Genomic DNA, 20,310 nt, shown 5'->3' on the forward strand with positions numbered 1-20,310 from the left:
AGCTTAGGAGAGTTACCAGAAAGAAGACTTGGGTAGAGTGGAAAGCGCGGCCTCCATAGATTGAATATGCGCCACCTCTGCCTGGAATTACAGGTCCCAGCTAGCACTCGCTCACCATGCAGCTGTCTCTGGAAAATGTACATTTACTCCTGGCTTCTCCCACCACCAGCCCTCACTCACCAGCATCCACATTCAGACACTGCCCCACAGCCTAACAACCACCACCAAAAACACCCCAAAATATCATGCTAAATAGAGATGTAATTTATTTTAGAAACACATATCTTTGAGAAGCTTTTAGCAGTGGAAGGTCAGCACTCATGATAGTGTTTGACAGGACGCGGGGGTAAAGCTGTGGACCTGCCTCCTTTATTGTAGCGTGGGGAGTGCATCTGATGCCAGGCCTGCCAGGAATAGGGAGAGGCAGAGCCAGGGTAAGAGAGTTCTGGGGGCTGTTATAACTGGAGCAAACTTAAAACAGGTGAAGGGGATTTTTTAAATTCAGAATTGCTGAACTGCTTGGTAAGATGTACTTGTGTAGCGGAATGGAGAGCAATGGCTGAGAAGCAGGGAAGCCAGGGTTCAAATCCCACTGCTGCTCCTTGTGACCCTGGGCGAGTCACTTCCCCCTCCCTCGCCTCAGGCCTGATTTCCTAAGGCGTCTCTCCCATTCTGTCTCTATGGGAAAAATGCTTAGTAAACAAAGCCCTTAGATTGTAAGCTCTCCAGGGCAGGGAAATCCCTACAGGCCCTGAATGTAACTTGCATTGAGCTTCCTTTCAGGCCGATACAGAAGCACAACGTTTGGCCACGCGTTTTTGACGTGCTATTAATACCTCTTGTACTGTAAGGGGTAATAGCGCGTGGAAAACGCGCAGCCAACCCCCCCGAAACTAGTAGCGCTCATCACATGCAAATGCATATTGATGAGCCTATTGGTACCTGCAATACAGAAAGTAAAATGTGCAGCCAAGCCGCACAGTTTATTCTCAGAAATTAACGCCTGCCAAAGGTAGGCGTTAATTTCAGATGGCAGCGGGTAAGTGTACAAAAAAGCAGAAAAGGCTGCTTTTCTGTACACCCTTAGACTTAATATCATGGCGATATTAAGTTGGAAGCCCCAAAAATTAAAAAAAAAAAAAATCTGCCCACGGGTTGAAAGACGGATGCTCAACTTTGCCAGCGTTCATTTTACGAACCCATGGCTGTCAGTGGGTTTGACAACCAACGCCGGTAAAATTAAGCGTCGTTGTCAGACCCACTGACAGCCACCGCTTCCGCGAATAAGGAGGCGCTAGGGACGCGCTAGTGTCCCTAACGCCTCCTTATTAGTGCGGGCCATAATTTAAATACAGAGTGCGTGCCCAGGAGAGGTGCCTGGGCGCGCGTCGGGAGAGCGGGCGCTCGCCTCGGAGCGCCGGCTCTCCCGCGGACTTTACTGAATGGGCCTGAATGAAAAGACCTGAGCTAAATCTAAAAATAAAGTCAAGCAGGGATAGCCAACAGTGGTCCTCAGGAGCTACCACCAGGCCTGCTTTTCAGGCTATTCACAATAAATATGCATGAGATAGATTTGCATACAGTGGCAGAGTGCGTACGTATTTGTTGTGGACAGACTGCAAAGCAGATCTGTTCTGTGGCTTTTGAGGACTGGAGCTCGCCACCCCTGGTGCAGTGGCTTTAAGATTATTTTTTAAATGAAAACCTTGCGTGTGTGTATAAAACACTGCAATGCCGTGATTTCCGCCCTTTAGGCACTGAACTGCAGAAAATAATTTAAAAAAAAAAAGATTTCTGGTAAAAGTGTGAACTCTTGGCTTGGTGTTGGGGCAAGTTCAGTAGGGTCTCTCCACCCCCGATTTCAGATGTGCCTAGTTGTGGGGGGAGGGGAGCAGGGGGTTTCGGGATGAGCCCTGCGCTGGACACGCCCTGCCATTCTTTAGATTTCTGCTGGTCCCAAGCATCCCTGGACAGGAGTCTTCACACATTGCTTTAATCACATTCTTCAAGGTATGGTGCCCAGAATCTACAGGATACCCATTTCTGCATTACAAAATGCAATTTCAGTTTAGCAAGACCCCACCCCCACTCCTAGCCCGAGATGACACCAGGGCTGGAGGGATGTACTGAGCTTGCCCCATCATGAACTGATGGTGTCTGATGTTATGAGGCTCGATGCTGAGATGCCTAGGGAGATGGATAACCAGCAGAAAAATGAAAGTGATCATTCCTGCCCGTGTACCATCTGATTCTGCCTGCCCAATGTACTGCCTTGTTGTTCGGTGGACCCCTACCCGAGACGAGGTTGACGCTACTTCCAGGGGATGGGCCCTGTAGGTCCTCTTCATCAGGAGGCAGTTTTGGGAGGGAAGGCCCAACAGGAGCTTCACCTATACCAACCCACGTTCTCCGCAGGTTGAGCCCTTGGGTACCGGGCCCGGCAGGACTTAGGCGCGGGTCCCTTGAAGACGTCAATCCCAGAAGGCAGGAGCGATGCCAGATGTACCAGAGGTCAGGGCGGGCAGCGGACGAGAGGAACCAGGCACAGTCCAAGAATCAGGGCAAGCGACAAACAAGAAGAGTCAAGAGAACAGCCAAGGGTCAGGGCAGGCGGCAGGCAAGGCAGAATCCAGGAGCTGAATGTAACATCTGATTCTGCCTGTCTGCGCACCCTCTGAGCTGAATGTAACATCTGATTCTGCGTGTCTATGTACCATCTGAGCCGAATGTAACATCTGATTCTGCGCGTCTGTGTACCATCTGAGCCGAATGTAACATCTGATTCTGCGTGTCTGTGTACCATTTGAAAGCAATGTAACATCTGATTCTGCGCGTCTATGTACCATCTGAGCCGAATGTAACATCTGATTCTGCGCGTCTGTGTACCATCTGAGCCGAATGTAACATCTGATTCTGCGTGTCTGTGTACCATTTGAAAGCAATGTAACATCTGATTCTGCGCGTCTATGTACCATCTGAGCCGAATGTAACATCTGATTCTGCGCGTCTGTGTACCATCTGAGCCGAATGTAACATCTGATTCTGCCTGCCTGTGTACTACCTGAATGCAATGTAACATCTGATTCTGCGTGTCTGTGTACCATCTGAGTCGAATGTAACATCTGATTCTGCCTGCCTGTGTACCATCTGAATGCAATGTAACATCTGATTCTGCCTGCCTGTGTACCATCTGAATGCAATGTAACATCTGATTCTGCCTGCTTGTGTACCATCTGAGCTGAATGTAACATCTGATTGTGCCTGCCTGTGTACCATCTCAGCTGAATGTAACATCTGATTCTGCCTGTCTGCGCACCATCTGAACTGAATGTAACATCTGATTCTGCCTGTCTGTATACCGTCTGAGCCGAATGTAACATCTGATTCTGCGCGTCTGTGTACCATCTGAGCCGAATGTAACATCTGATTCTGCCTGCCTGTGTACTACCTGAATGCAATGTAACATCTGATTCTGCGTGTCTGTGTACCATCTGAGTCGAATGTAACATCTGATTCTGCCTGCCTGTGTACCATCTGAATGCAATGTAACATCTGATTCTGCCTGCCTGTGTACCATCTGAATGCAATGTAACATCTGATTCTGCCTGCTTGTGTACTACCTGAATGCAATGTAACATCTGATTCTGCCTGCTTGTGTACCATCTGAGCTGAATGTAACATCTGATTGTGCCTGCCTGTGTACCATCTCAGCTGAATGTAACATCTGATTCTGCCTGTCTGCGCACCATCTGAACTGAATGTAACATCTGATTCTGCCTGTCTGTATACCGTCTGAGCCGAATGTAACATCTGATTCTGCCTGTCTGTTTACTGTCTGAATGCAATGTAAAATCTGATTCTGTGTACCATCTGAATACAATTGCGGCACCCACCAGCTCTGTTTGCTGTGAGCCTTCCTGCTCTACTTGTTTTCCACTCAGTCTGGGAACATGGCTGACCCCACCTCCTGATGGCATAATCACCGTGGGATTTAAACGCCAATGAGTAGCCTGGAGGAAGTACCCAGAAAGGAGCACACACGAAGGAGCCTGTACCTCTGGGTGCTCCTTCGTGCATGGTAAATGCTTTGTTTATATGATGTATTGAGTTTTATTGACTATTTTATGTCTATTCTAATATGTAGATTTTATACTTTGATTTTAACTTTGTTTAATGATCATTATGATGGAAACTTTAAAACGAGTGTGCATGCACAAGCACACATATGTAGAAATTTTAAATTGTCCACACGTGCATGCATTTGTGTACTCCTAATTTTAAGACGTTACATGAGCAAACGTTATTCACTTATCTTCCTTAGGAATTTGTTGGTTTTAACGTACACAGCCAAGCAGATGTTAAATCATGCCCTCGTGAAGGAAATAGCCAGTTTGCCCAGTCTGTCTCTTGGTCACTGAGACCTTCCTGGTTCCTTTACCCAGATCCCTCACCCACTCGTTTTAGACCTAAAACAAGTTTTCTTCAGGCTTACACCTCATCAAAAGCAGAATGTGCTGGGCTTGATGGATTCTTACTCTAACCCAGTGTGGCAATGTCTTATGTTCTTATGCCAAGGCGAAGCTGGAATCAGGCAGGCATGGAACTGGAGTCTGGAACCAGGTGCAAATAAGCGTGGAACAGTGGAACAGACAGAACAAGGAACACAAAAGCCCTAAGGCAGCAGACTAGAAAGCAGGCCTGAGAAGGCCACCAGGCAGGACTATAGCAGAAGGCCTGAAGGGCCATGGAACAATACAAGGGCAGAAGGCCTGAGAAGGCCACAGGACAAGGCAAAGCAGAAGACCTTAGAAGGCCAAAGTAAAGTCCAGTGCAGGACAGTGCCAAGCAGAGAGCTAGTGAGACTCAATGCAAGGCTGTGAGCAAAGCCAGAAGCAGTGTTAAATAGGAGGGGCCCTACTGAATCATGGGATCACGAAGACTAGAGCAAGAGTATGAGCAACTCCACAGGGATCTCTGGTGGTTGGGAGGATCACAACAGTATCCCCAGGTTCCAGCGGGAAGGAGGCTCTTGGGCATTGGGGGAAACACAACACTGGGAGTCAATGAAAATCCACAGAGAGTACCTGGAACTGGATTGTCTGAGTCTGTTATTTAGGAGTACAATTAGTACTCCTAAATAACAGACTCAAAGACAAGGCTGATGTGACTGACTGGGGCTCCTCCCGGAGCAGAATCCTAACCAACACCCACAAAACAGACCACATTACTGGCTTCCAATATCTTTCCGTATTCTCTATAAAAATCTCTCACTTATACACAAAGGCCTTCATAACTGTAATATACACTGGCTAGACGATTCCTTCCACCTCTACAACTCCAACCGACCCATGAGAGCAGCTGATTGTGGTGTCATTTAGTCCGATTTCAGTTAGTCTGTTCAGCAGGCTTTTATGGCTGATGGTGTCGAATGCTGTGGAAGTAGGATTGAGTATTGTATCAGATAGGGAGAGAAGTAGGGTTTCTGTGCTGAGGAACTTTCTAAAGCCGTGTTGTGCAGGGGGTAGTATGCTGTGGTTTTCTAGGTGTTCAGATAACTGTCGATTAACCACGTTTTCTAGGATTTTGGCTATGAAAACCCTAATTACACCCTCACCCAAGACCACCCATCTCAAATCCACAAAAGACCGAGCCCTATTGACTGCAGGACCCACTCTCTGGAACTCAATGCCCCCTGACCTCCGTCTAGAACCTTGCACCCAGAAATTAAAAAAACCAACTTAAGTCCTGGCTCTTTAAACAGGCCTTTCCGCAATAGCATCCCTCCCTCCTCAGCCCCTGTAATTTTCCTCTTCTGCTAACAAGATGCCCTACCCTTTATCCCCCCTTCCTCCAGAATCCTCACCTCCGGTATGAATTCCCCCCAATTTCCGCCTCCTGAAAAAATTCTACATCCCCCCTACTCCCCTTTTTTCCCTGTCATGCCACTTCTGTCCCATGAGCCATGCTCCAATGTACTTGACCTATGTCATATAACTTTGCTCATTATAATTCTTTTCTATTCCCCCTTTTTAACTACCTCCTTTATATAGTATTTTCCTTAGTATATTTATTGTTCCATCATAATAGTGTATTATCATAGTATATCTTCTATAATCATATTGTTTCGTTGACTACCCTTCCTCCAAGTTGCCATCCACCCTGTTCCATGTATTGTGTTATTGTTTCTTGTAAACTGATATGATGTATCTACGAATACCGGTATATAAAAGCTGTTAAATAAATAAATAAAGCCGAGCTGGAGCCCACCTGGGGCAGCATAGCCAGACTGGATCCTTCCTGGCATGACATGACTTGACTGGACCCCTCCTGGGGCAGCATAACGTGACCCCTCCAGGAGGTGACATGGCTTGACTGGACCCCTCCTGGGGCAGCATAACGTGACCCCTCCAGGAGGTGACATGGCTTGACTGGACCCCTCCTGGGGCAGCATAACGTGACCCCTCCAGGAGGTGACATGACTTGACTGGACCCCTCCTGGGGCAGCATAACGTGACCCCTCCAGGAGGTGACATGACTTGACTGGACCCCTCCTGGGGCAGCATAACGTGACCCCTCCAGGAGGTGACATGGCTTGACTGGACCCCTCCTGGGGCAGCATGGCTTGACAGGACCCCTCTTGGAGCGGCAGGGCTGGACTGGGCTCCTCCTGGAGTGGAAGGGCTGGACTGGGCTCCTCCTGGAGTGGAAGGGCTGGAGCAACTCTAGTAGCACTCACTTCCTGGACTGGATTGCTCAAGACTGGATCTGGGACAAAATAAAAATTAGAACATGGTTAGAATATTCTTCAGAGAGTAAGGGCAGACTCTGGGTACTGACTACTAGATCCTTCTCAAGCAAAGGGTTCTTTGCAGAAGAGTGAAACAGAAGATCTGGAGTGGAGTGTAACACTGGATTTAATTTTAGGATAAAGTCTGTTTCAAAGTTATGCTCTGGACAGGTAGTTAACTCTGGCTGGCTGAGACTCTGCCACAGGATCAGTGCTGGACGTAACCTACACTGCTGAAGACATTTTTAAAACTTCATCCTCAAGGTCAGATTTGGATAAAGCAACCTGAACCAGGGTACTGGAGGAGAATGTGCAAGCTGCTTTCCATGGAGCTCGAATTAGCTTCTGGAGTTGCAGGTATCAGGGCACGGATTTCAGTATTAGTTAACAGAGTGGAAAACCCAGAAGCAGCTGAATTACATCTTACAAATTCATCTTGTTCATAGGCTGGTTTTAAAGGTAAGTTAACTTGGGTTAGAGATGAAGTACAGATGGACATAGCCAATAACCTGGTAAAATTAAGAGTCTGGTGTTAGGTGAAGCTGAAACACAAGGATCAGTTATTAAAACAGATATCTCTGGAACTAAATACTTTTCTTTGTCTTGTTTCTCCTCCACAAATTTCTGCACAGAGATATTACTTTCAGGAGAAATCAGAGCAGATGCTTTAGAGGCAGAGTGAAACTGCTTTTCTTTTTCTAGTGTTTGGTGCTGTGAATTAACTCTTATGCAGTACAGAGGGCTCTGTGAATGTATGTTACTTGAAGCCATTATGGGACCAGGTTTCAACTGCATGGCTTCCTTCTTGCTTCTACTGACAACAGGAATACTAGAATACTCTAATAAAGAATATATACCCTTTTAACTTGATTGCAATGTTGCTCTCTCTGTGTTTTCTACTGAAATATATTTTCTTCAGAAGGAGATAAGACAGGTAACTTTAACAACTGATCATGTTCTTCAGTTTTCAGGGTTTAGGGCAGCCTATTAGCTACAGGAAGAAGTAGGGACCTCTGTGAGTGCATGTTATGAGAATCTAGTACAGAAACACTTTCTCTGGAAGGCTTTTGGACGATCAAGTATTTGTCAGAAATAAATTTAGGAACATCATATTTAAGGCAATACTAGAGATGGGATTCACACATTTGAATCCTTTGCATTCCCAATAACAAGGGACAGAAGGCAGTGCTCTAGGAATGAGTTTTTGGGAGAACAGGTATTTCAAAAGAAATAGATTTAGCATAGGACATCTAAAACAAGTCTCTAGATACATAGGATTCAGAAATTTGCATCTCTTGCACTTCCATGTGGTAGGACTGGAAAATGTACTCCTGAATACTTTGGAAATCCTTGGGGTTCTAAGTAGTCAGAAAACTTTTCACTGGGCTGCCCAGGCAGACAAGAAGTTCTAGAGCCGCTGCTGCAGAGAAGGTATGGCCTTGTCATTCTGTTACGGCCGGTATGATAAATTCAGTTGAACATCGGTATAGTAAAAACAAATAAATAAATAAAAGAAGAAGGCCAAAGCACAGTTCAATGCATGAACGGCCAAGCAGAGAGCTAGTGAAACTCAACAACAAGAGCATGAGCACCGTAAGAGGTAGGTTAAATAGGCAGAACCCTGCTGAGTCATGAAATCACAGAAGTAGGAGCAGCTTCATGGGGACCTCTGATGGTTGGGAGGCCTCAAAATGGATCATGGAGTGCATGCAGCAGACAGAGAAATTGTGTAGCTATAAGTCTTTCTGATGGAGTTTCCAGGGGAGAGTAGTGCTGTATGTGTATGAGAGAATGGCTGTGGGAAGGAATATGAGACACAAATGTATGGAATGACTAACAATGTGGATCACAGAGTGCATGCACCAGACAGAGAGATTGTGTAGCTATAAGTCTTTCTGATGGAGTTTCCAGGGGAGAGTAGTGCTGTATGTGTATGAGAGAATGGCTGTGGGAAGGAATATGAGATACAAATGTATGGAATGACTAACAATGTGGATCACAGAGTGCATGCACCAGACAGAGAGATTGTGTAGCTATAAGTCTTTCTGATGGAGTTTCCAGGGGAGAGTAGTGCTGTATGTGTGTATGAGAGAATGGCTGTGAGAAGGAATATGAGATACAAATGTATGGAATGACTAACAATGTGGAACACACAGTGCATGCACCAGACAGAGATTCTGAAGCTATAGGTCCTTCTGATGGAATTTCTGGGTGAGAATAGTGCTGCATGTGTGTGTGAGACAGGGAGACTCTGTCTGGACAGACAGTATTTATTTATGTATTTGTTTGTTTTTATATACCGACACTCGATTGAGATTTCACATCGGTTTACATTAAACTGTTAGTTCAAATAAGACAAAAGCTTCTTATTTCTTACAAATTAACTCGGTAACAGTGTTAACACCATGGCATAAGTATACATTAAAAGAGTAACTGAGAAATTTACAGAATAACTTATAAATTTACATGTTAAGTTAGTAACAATATTAACATAAAGAGTGTGATTGTACTCTTACAGGAATAACTTACAAAATGAGAATTTGCCACTATCACCGGGTGTCCTTAGTCCTTGGTCACCAACCCAATCAAAACTCACCACTTTACACTAACCAAGCAAAAAAGTGCAAAGAACTGGCCCAATTTTTCAGAGATAAGACATCAATCTTATCCACAAAAAATACATCCCCAAATGAGGAAACAATAAATCTTCCAAGCAACACACATGCTAAATGGACCCACTTCGAAAATGTAGCCTCAACAGAGATTGAAGTAATCATCCGCAAAATGAACCCTGCCGCTCATCCCCTTGATGCCATTCCGACCAAAATCCTAAAATAAACATCCAACATCATTGCCAAACTCATAGCAGACATAATTAATCTCTCACTAGACCAAGGCACCTTCCCAGAAAAATTGAAATGTGCCATTGTCAAACCAATCATTAAAAAAACACAACTAGACAAATCCAACCCTGCCAACCTCAGACCAATTTTGAATCTTCCATTCATAGCCAAAATCCTAGAAAAAGTGGTTAATCGACAGTTATCTGAACACCTAGAAAACCACAGCATACTACCCCCTGCACAACACGGCTTTAGAAAGTTCCTCAGCACAGAAGCCCTACTTCTCTCCCTATCTGATACAATACTCAATCCTACTTCCTGATCCTACTAGACATCTCTGCAGCGTTCGACACCATCAGCCATAAAAGCCTGCTGAACAGACTAACCGAAATCGGACTAAATGACACCACAATCAACTGGTTTAATTCTTACCTATCTAACAGATCATACAAAGTAAGAATAAACCACACAGAATCTAAGCAAATACCCCTTCCACACGATGTTCCTCAAGGCTCATCCCTATCCTCCACGCTATTCAACATATACATGTTACCCCTCTGTAAACTATTTACTGAACTAGGCCTTCCCCACTACTTTTACACCGATGACGTACAAATTCTACTCCCCATAAAAGATACACCTGACAACACTGTAAATCACTAGAACACACACCTATCAACAATAAAACAACTATTATCTCAATTGTCTCTCATGCTAAACCACAACAAAACAGAAATATTATATTTATGTAATAAACTCACATCACCATCTAACCCTGACCTCATAACATGCCTAACTAAAAACCAAATTATGCTCACTGTAAAAGACCTAGAAATTCTCCTAGACAGTGAACTAAACTTCAAAAAATACATAAACACCATATTAAAGGATGGCTACTACAAACTTCAAGTACTAAAAAAACTAAAACCTCTCCTCTACAACCAGGATTTTTGCATGGTACTTCAGTCAATTCTCCTCCCAAAACTAGACTACTGCAATGCAGTTGTACTGGGCCCTTCCAGCATCCACAATAAAACCAATGCAACTGCTTCAAAACGCAGCAGCCAGAGTGCTCACAAACAGCAAAAGAACAGATCACATAACCCCAGTCCTTAAGGATTAAAGACTTACACTATCTACCCATCCCATACAGAATGCAATACAAAACGTTGACGCTCATCCACAAAACACTTTATAACCAGAACATAGATTGGCTCAACACTGCATTACAATTTCAGACACCTAAAAGGAGTCTACGTTCCTCAAACACTGGACTTCTCCAAACCTCCTCTCCAAAATCAACAAATCTTAACGCAGTCAGAGAATGTACCATTTCCATGGCAGGATCCATATTATGAACAAACTACCAACTGAGCTAAGAATGGATCCTGTAACACAAACCTTTAAAAAAAAAAACCTTAAGACATGGCTTTTCCAAAAAGCATTCTATTGAACCTGAATATCGATGCAATAACCACCATCTCCAATTTTGTAAACCCAGTTCTAAGTCACTAAGTGCATAGTCACATAATGATGTTAATTATTATGATGTTAGTTGTTATCTAAGTTGATCTTAGTTGTTTCTAAATATAATATATATACTGTATTATAGTTCTTCTGTTCATTACTTTATATTTGATATGTTCCATGTAAACCGCCTACCCGGCGATAGTTATCTCTGTTAAATGTGAACCGGAGTGATATGTATTGTATACAGGAACTTCCGGTATATAAAAACCAATAAATAAATAAATAAATAAATAAATAATACTATTTATATTGTTACTAAGTTATTTTGTATATCTACATAATGATGTAAATCCTGTTTTATATCTTCAATAAGTTACTCTGTAAAAATAAGAAGCCTATGTCTTATTTAATCTATGTTTCACTGTAAACCAATGTGATATCTCGAATCGAATGTCAGTATACAAAAATAAATAAATAAATATCGGCGAGTATCAATGTAGTGCATTCTGGGAGCGGTAAGATATTATTGTGTTGGGCAGTGGATGGATAAGAGTTGGGTCTCTGGAGGAAAGGCTTTTTGAAAGAGCCATGTTTTCAGATGTTTTTTCAAATATTTGAGTCGAGGGTTCGGTTCTAAGTTATTCCAGAGGGATGGTCCTGCCACTGATAGAGCGCGTTCCCTAACTGTAGCAGGGGCACCGTTTTTGGGGAGGAGCCCGGAGTTGGTGGAACGCAGTTTCCTTTGGGGGATGTAGAAGTGTAGGGATGCATTTAGCCAGTCCATCTTGTCGTCGTTAAGTTTTTTGTGGATGACTGTTAGGGCTTTGTATTGGATTCTGAAAGTGATTGGTAGCCAGTGTAGGTCCTTGAGGATGAGATAGAGACAAACTGTTGCACTGCCCTTTCAGCTACTATTTATTATTTGTGTAGAATGGGCTATGCTTAAGCCGCAGAGTTATAAACTTCCTTCCACAAAGGCTGTGCAGGCTCACATATTCCAAAATATCCAAGCCCCTAAATTTAGACATCAAAGTTGGGAGCGTCTTCTGTCAAACAGGAGTCAGCCATTTCAACTGAAATTCCACCTGACGTTGGTACCCTACACTTAGTCTTGCTAATCATTTGCCTTGATTTAGGCTCCTGAATTAGATTCCTATTGCTTCCTAACTCCACCCCTGAGGCCACTCATTTCTAGGTTCCTAAATTTAGAAGCATAGTGAAACTAGGAGCCTAATTTTTAGAGACTGTATTCTTCCAAAAGGGCCAAGTCGGGAAACCCTTTGAAAATTGGCCTTTCTGAGTCTCAGCACAGAGAGGTTAAGTGACTTACTGAAAGTCATCCTGCCTGCTATTGAGAGGGGAATGAAGGCAGCCAGGGTCTCTGGAAATTAGGAGAACCCAGCTAATGGTCTTCTGAATGGGGGCTGGACACATTTTGAAGAATCCTCAAGATTTTGGTAAAAGCTTGCAATGCCCACATAGAGGTGCAAGTTCAAATTCTCCCCCCACCACATGCTGTGTGACCCTGGGCAAGCCCCTATGCTCTGACGCCTGAAGCTCTTCCAGTACTAAAAGGACTACTAATTTATATTTAACTTACTGGATTCAATAGCAGGGTCTCTCTTGTGATCCTAACACTGATGGATTTGGGCTCAAGCCATCCCTAGGCATTGCTGGTGTTACTGTTGCTGTCCCTAAACTTTTCTCTCCTGCCCTCTGCTCAGGCTCATGGACGCCTGAGGGGTCTGAGGTCTGGGGTGGCCTAGAAGATGTGTGTGTAAATCCAGCCCCGCCTGCTTAGACTACATCTGTTGTTTAAATGTGTGTCCTCATTGCTTGTAATTTCATGTTCTGTTGTTCTTTGCGTGGTCTGTAAATAAAGAGAGAACCATTACCAGGACGTTGCTGGGAAGATGTGCGCTCTTTGAGGGGTGACAGGGTTTCCCTTCAGTGTAAGGGTCTTGCCTTTCCTTTCACCCGCACAGGCTGGGAATTCCCCTGGCCAAAGTCCAAGGTGAGCTCCCAGAGATTTCTTGGTGGGGGGGGAGGGCACTTTCCTTCCTTTCTCTCGCGCCCTCCCCAGGACGCTCCTTCCAGACTTTTCTCATCTCTTTTCTTCTCTTAGCTCCCTCTTTCCATTCTTTTGTTTTCCTCCTTCTTGTCTGCTTTTCTCTTACCACCGTTTACTTTTTTCTTTCCTCTGTTCCCATGCGTTCTCTCCTTCCCACTTCCCTCTCCTCTTTCATGCACTGCCCTCCCCTTTCTCTCCCTGCGCCCTCCCATGTACCCAGCAATTTTCCTTCATGTAAAACAGCAGTGAATGGCCAACTATTTGACTTAATTGCTTGTGTTGGCTGCTTTTCCTTCACTGTGATTGTTAAGGTCTTGAAGGCGCTGGTTTAACCTAATCAATAAAGTCTTGTCTATTGATCGGGAACATTTCATTTTGTGAGATCACTTGGCAGCCGAGGGCAGCTTGAAGGCAGGCGAAGCAGGCAGATTTAGGACCGCTCTTCCTCTCTCTAGCAAAGCCTTAAGTCAGTGGTGTTTAGGTCAGAGCTTGGGCTTTTATGTCGGTTTGTTTAAGATGGAGGGAGCGCTAGTATATTAGTTTAGCTCTCGGTTTATTCGTCTCGGGCAGGGTTGTAAATACATCAGGTTACACAATAATAGAATAATGAAATGCTATTCACTAATGCAAACGGATGGTCCAAGTGCTCTGCACTGAATAATGGAGGGAGCCTGTGAGAATTTGCAGTGGGGAGGGTGGGAGGCTCAGGAGTTGAAACTGGCATTGGTTGCTCTTTAATCAACCGCTAATGTTTTCCAAACCTTTCAATGTCCTCCCAGCCCTCCTTAACATCCTGAGAGGATGCCAGAGACCTGACCCCTGCGACTGGGCTCTTTTATAAACACCAGGAAATATTTTTCATGGAAATGGTGTTGGCAGCGTGGAAGTGGATGGTGGTAGCTAAAACCGTGCCGGAGCTTGAGGGCATGGGCTAAAGGCGGGGACAGAGCCAGTGCCACATATTTTAGCCTTCACAGCACCAGGGTTGCCTGATTCAGCAATGCATGCTGGGGCTGCCAGAGTGTATGGCAAAGAGGTTAATAGAAAAAGTTCGAAGCTGGAGCAGTGGGTCGGGCAGCCACTGCGTCCAATGATTATCTGGCAACTGGGTCTGCCTAACAACTACAAGTTCTGTAATTAATGAAAACTCCTAGCAGAAATACAAGTGCTCATTTAGCTGGGTCTGTCTGTCTGGCAGGCTATGTAGGGCACCTAGGAGGCAAGATGTTTGGGCAATGGCCAGGTTAGTATTGCTAGCCATATGGTTACTGGTTAGGCATGGAAAAGGTGGGTGCTGGAGGGAACTAAGAAGGGATCTTGTGTGCTTTTCTATCCAAGATGATGGAAGGAGGAAGACTAAAAGGCTTGCAGATGGTCACACTCTGTGACTGACAGCTGGGATGCATCCCTAGCAGTGTGGATAGAATAACTGGGCAGATAGGATGGGCCGGAGGGTAATTTACTATGAATCCTCCATTCTTCCGGACAGAATCCACTTTCCATTCCTCTGTTTAGTAACTATAGGCTGCAAGAAACAAGGACCAGACTATTTGAATTCGTAGGTCTGTAACAGTGACCCATTTTCCCACAGAGGGAGAGAGCTCTGTGGGCAGGACCCTGCTGGGGCAGGGAGAGTCCTGAGGGTGGGACCATCTGGGGCAGAATAAGCCCCTTTGTCTCCAGGAGAGGCAGCTCCTGTTAAACTAATCCTGTCCAAGCCAGAAGGGAGTGAAGGTTCACGGTCAGACACCAGACAGTCTACAACCCTGTGTGTAAGCAGTGATTCTCAGCATTGTGCCTGTTTAAATGAGAATAAAATGAATATTACTTCAGTTAACCTGGAGTCATCCTCACATATGGTGTCAGGTCAGCTCTAAAGCTTGGCACAGTAAAACCCCAAGTCGCCACGGGAAGGCTGTGAACAGAGGTTTGCATGTGTGGCCTGCCAGAAGGGCGTGGCTCAGGTAGGGAGTCCACGGACAGGCTGAATCTGTGGAGACCACGGGAGAACGAGCGCCCACTCTCCCGACACGCGCCCAGCCACCTCTCCTGGGCGCGCGATCCTATATTTAAATGAGGGGGTCGCGCTTAAAGGAGGCGCTGAGCGATTACGCACCCCTAACGCCGCCTTAGCTCAGGAGAGGTGGCTCAGTCAGCGGGTTCAGGAAACTGATGCTTAATTTTATGAGCGTAGGTTTTCCAAACCCGCTGTCAGCGATCAGTTAGGAAAACGGATGTCGGTAACATTGAGCTTCCTTTCTCCTAACCGGACAGCACTTTTTTTTTTTTTTTTTTTACATTTCTGGTTCCTCCGACTTAATATCACTAGGATATCAAGTCGGAGGGTCTACAGTAAAGCAGTATTTTCTGCTTTTCTGTACACTTTTCCAGGTTGCTCATAAATTAACACCTGGCCTTGGGTAGGCATTAATTTATTAGCGTAAAATGTGCGGATTGGCCACACATTTTACTTTCTGAAGCCCAGGTAAATGAGTAATAGCCTCATCAATGTGCATTTGCATGTGATGAGCGCCATTAGTTTTCAGGGGGTTTGGCCGTGCATTTTCGAGGTGCTAAACCCCTTATAGTTTAAGGGGTAATAGACGTCCCTCAAACTCACGGCCAAACCCGTGTTAAACAGTGCACACAGCCCAGCGCACTTTGCAGACTCGGCCTGTGAAGTAGAGCAGTGCTGCTAGGATTGCAGAGCACTGAAAACGTTAGAGGCTTGCTGGCCCACAGAGCAGCACACAAGGGAAGCAAAAAAATTGAAAGTGCTTTTAAAATAGTGAATGGTCTACGAGGCCTGGAAGGTAATCAAGTTCAAGATGGTTTTGCAGACTAAAAAGGCAAGCTCTGGCTGGAGTTATGGGCTTGTGCTACACGGTGTAGTTAGTGCCGGTGAGGCAGGGTGATTTTTTGTTTTCATTTAAAGATAAAAAGAAATAGAGAAAACAGTTGTGCACTGTGGCTGGAGAAGGGCATGGCCCAAGTAGAAAGTGAGACCGCTAGCGAGTGCAGCTTCCAGAGACCTGGGCAGTAGTCCAGAAAACCTGGTCTGGATCCATTGCGGGAACTGCAGCACAGGTGAAAAACGTAAGAGAAGCCAGAGAGCTCAAAAGAAGTGCATTGCCATGTAGTTCCTCAGTCCCAAGAGCCGGCTGAGAGGGAGAACCTGAGACTGGAGGTGTGGCAGATGGCAAGGCCAGCCAGACCATTGAGGCCACTTCCAGATGCTGTAAATGCTCAGAGAGAGAGGAAGGCAGAATTAAATGGGTGGCAACTGGTCACTGAAATACTGGAAATTTGCAGCAGAGGTGACCCAATGGGAGGGAGAGCTAAGGTGAGTCACAAAGAGAACATTATGGTAGTGAATAAACCAAGAAAAACTGCCAACATGCCCAAAGTGAAGCCAAATGAGGCTGTGGAGCTCCTGGAAATTGAAGGAGCAAAGCAGCCATTGGAATTAGATGACTGGCACTTGAGCCTTCAAAGAGACTCCACACCAAAGGGAACAGAAAGCAGAAATGGGGCCAAAGCCTAGCGGGTCCTGCAATGACCTCCCAGAGAGCCGGGAATGCAGCAGGACGAAAAGTGCTCGGGAAAGGGCAACACAGACTGCCCAGAAGGGGGCAGCACTGGGTGCTCTGCAAGAGGCAGTATCGAGGTGCCCGAGAGAGGCGCTGCCAAGGGGCCAAATGAAGAGGCCACAGAGGCCAGGGAGTCCCTAGTGAGAGGGAGTACAGAGGAGCCAATGTGTGGCACCAATGAGGAGTCAGCGAGAGATGCAATGGACTTGCCAGAGGGTGCTGGTTATGACAGTGCAGTCCTAGGGTGGAAGTGGAACCCAGAGCTACAGATGGACTCAGATAAAGGGCTAGGGGTATACACGGGGAGGTAGATTTTAAAGCATTGCTCGCGCAAAAATGACCACATCCACGCATTTGTGGACCGTGCACAAGCAATGCGAATTTTAAGAAGCAAGGAAGGATGTGCGTACAAGCATCTGGAATAAGGAGGCAGAAAAGGGGCGGGGCGTGGGCATTCTGGGGCGGGGCCAAGACTGATGTCTGCCACCACGAATTTTGAAAAGGCAACGTCATATGTTACCTGCAGAACTTTGCTACAGGAGTGCTGAACATGGGGGGAGGGGGAGAGAGGGCGCCTCGTATAGGGTCAGTCTGACACTCTATATATAGGAACCACTCTAGAGGGGCACTTTGAATCGGGGTGGGTGCTTCATCCTTAGAGGATGAGGAGGATAGATGTGCCCTGCTTAAAGACTTTGGGCAAGTCACTTTACCCTCCAGACCCCCAGGTACAAACTTAGATTGAAAGACCTTTGGGAATAGGGAACTAGGTGCAGTATGTGAATGTAATCTGTTTTGAAGTATAAATATAAGCAGAATATAAATCAAATAAAATAAAGAAAATAGAGACCAGGCTTAGCTGCAATCAGTCATGCAAGACTACAGGCTTGTCCACTGGTAAAAAATGAAATGAAAATTCCTGTAGACGATAATGGTGTGGAGGGGGCCCTGATGAGCCCAGAGACTTGTTCAGGATTTCTAACAGCAAGAAATAATAAAAATAGCTAACAAATGTTGGCAGAGGAACAGTCAGCAATAAAGAATCATCACTTACAGAAGCAATCCAGTTGCCCTAAACATAAAAACATTATTTATGCTACATTATTATCATTGCAATGATATTCTTGAGGATACTTGTGCATTCTGCTTGCCTTTCTGGATTGTAGCTTTCTATTAATAACTGGGGGCTGTGCTCCTGCTTGCTTAGCTCACCACCCATCAGATGTGATCACCCAAGATCATCTCCTAGATTGGTTCACGTCAGTATTTCACCACCATCGAGTGCTGCTCCTTGGATTTCAGCTTCCATAATGCATGACGTTACCCTTTTTTGCACTAAATCTTAATTTCCACATTCTTAACTACTTCTCGAGCTTTTATAGAGCACGTCCCGTGTTTCTTCTCCATCTTGTTGCAGAACTTAGTATCTTGTGCAAAAAAGCAAACCTTCCCTCCTGCCCCCTCTACAGTATCACTTATAAAAATATTGACCAGAACTGGCCCAAGAAGAGATCCCTGAGGGACTGCACTCATCCAGGTCTTCTTGTCTGTCCCTCAACCAGTTTCTAATCCATTCAATCACCTTAGAAAGCCATTTAATAGTTCAAATAAAAGTTCTCAAATGTACTCAAATACAGGAATATTTCTCCAGTGTTTTCTGTGAGAGTTATAATTTTAGAGAAGCATAAAATAGTCATCATCACCTTTAGGTGCCATCTTCCATATGAAGGGTGGCTGCTCTGGTGCACCCATTCTCTCTTCAGTTTTCCTCTTTTTCTCCCATTTCCAGCTCTTGACCATGTTTTATGTCCTTGCCCTAGACTGCTCATTACTTTCCTCTATCATTCCCTCTATAGTTTGGCACTAACTCCCAAAATCTCTTTTTCCCTCCGGATTTTTCAAAAATAGCTCAGGAAAGACGAAAGGGATTCCTCAGTATGAGGCAAGAGGTGATATCTCTGGGGCTCCCTTCCCACTTCCGTACCCCTGCAAGTGGATTTTCAAGAAAGAAGCTGATGCGTTTATATTTTCTTTCCCCAGAGCAACTAAGCCTTTATTTGGATTCCAATGTTCCCCAGGATATCCTGTAACTTCAGGGAATTTCATGAATAAACAGCGTCCTGTTTCAGGTTAAGCCGTATAATAAATATGATTTTTGTTTCCTACAATGTCCTTGAAAGTTGCCTTCCAGTCTCTGTTTTAATAATGAGAATTGGTTAAATCATTAGAGGTTAATTTTCTTACATTGTTAAAGTGAAGTAACTTTCTTTCTTTAATGTATGTAACATGTTTCCTTTATACTTTATGATACATTGTATTAGAAAAGTGCTAAATAACGAATTAAAGAAACATCTCATGTTCCCTTTGGCCAGGTGCTGCTCCTTCCAGGTAACCTGCAGACGCCACATGTGCGCATTTCTCTTTATCAGAATTCACTACCCGCGCAATACTTTCCACTCTGTAATTCTCATGCGGAGCGATGAGGAACTGAGAATAATAGTTTGCTTTTTAAAAAGTGCTGCTGTGTGTTTAAGCGCCAGCCCTGTAATCAGTCCTCCCCTCTTTCGGCTCCTGAAAGCTTCGCAAGCCCCACTGCCTGTAACCAATACCAAAAATATATATTTTTATTTTTTTTTTGCACATTTTGCATCCTTTACAATTTTATCAAATTACCAAGGAGCAGTTTGCAAATTTACTGAAAAACTCAGCAGCGAAATCCTTCATTTTAGCATCTTGCACGTTTCATATATTTTGCAAACAAATAAATGTTAAGAGCAGTAAACAGCATTGAAAGGGGCTGCAATCCCCGCTCCCAGCCCCTGCTTCCTGCCGAGGCTGCACCCAGAATGGATGGGTCCTGGCTCTCACCTGTCTGGCTCTGGTTTTTAAAACTGTGGGAAATAAACGAATTTCACCGAAGGACCTGCGGATCCTAGGCTGGGAGATTTCCCACCTCCGTAGTCTCCAAGCCGGAATGGATTTTCATCTTACACAGGACCCCCCCCCCCCCCCCGAGAATCCAGCCCTCTCTGCAAGCGGTGGCAGAGCATCCGACGAGGAAGCCTGACCTGACCCGGCAACATTAAAACGTCCTTTTCATTTGCGCCCATTTTAAACCATTAACGCCAAAGAACGAACCCCACTCTCAAGCACCAGTGGTGGCAGCCGGGATCTGTTGGGGGCATTGGGGCAGGAGCCAGCAGGGGTCGCTTCTGGGCCAATGCAGGGTCAAAGGGGGGGGGTGAGGCTGGACTTGACATGTTTCGTTTTGTTTCTTTTCTTTTTATAAAACGCACAAAGAAAAAAAAAACAGACAAAATGGACAAAAAAAAAAAGAAATAAAAAAATGTCTGCACTTGCCCCTAGAGAAGATGAAAGAAATGGAAGCTGAGGAATGTTTTATTGCGCTTCGGCCCCCCCTAGCCAGTTGGGTTATTTGGAGATTTCTAATGAATATGCATGAGGCATATTTACATACAGTTGCAACAGTGCATGCAAATATGTCTCCTGAATATTTATTAGTGATATCTTCAAAGCTGGCTGGGGGGG

Source organism: Rhinatrema bivittatum, chromosome 13 (genome assembly GCF_901001135.1).
Source record: "Rhinatrema bivittatum chromosome 13, aRhiBiv1.1, whole genome shotgun sequence".
Lineage (NCBI taxonomy): Eukaryota > Metazoa > Chordata > Amphibia > Gymnophiona > Rhinatrematidae > Rhinatrema > Rhinatrema bivittatum.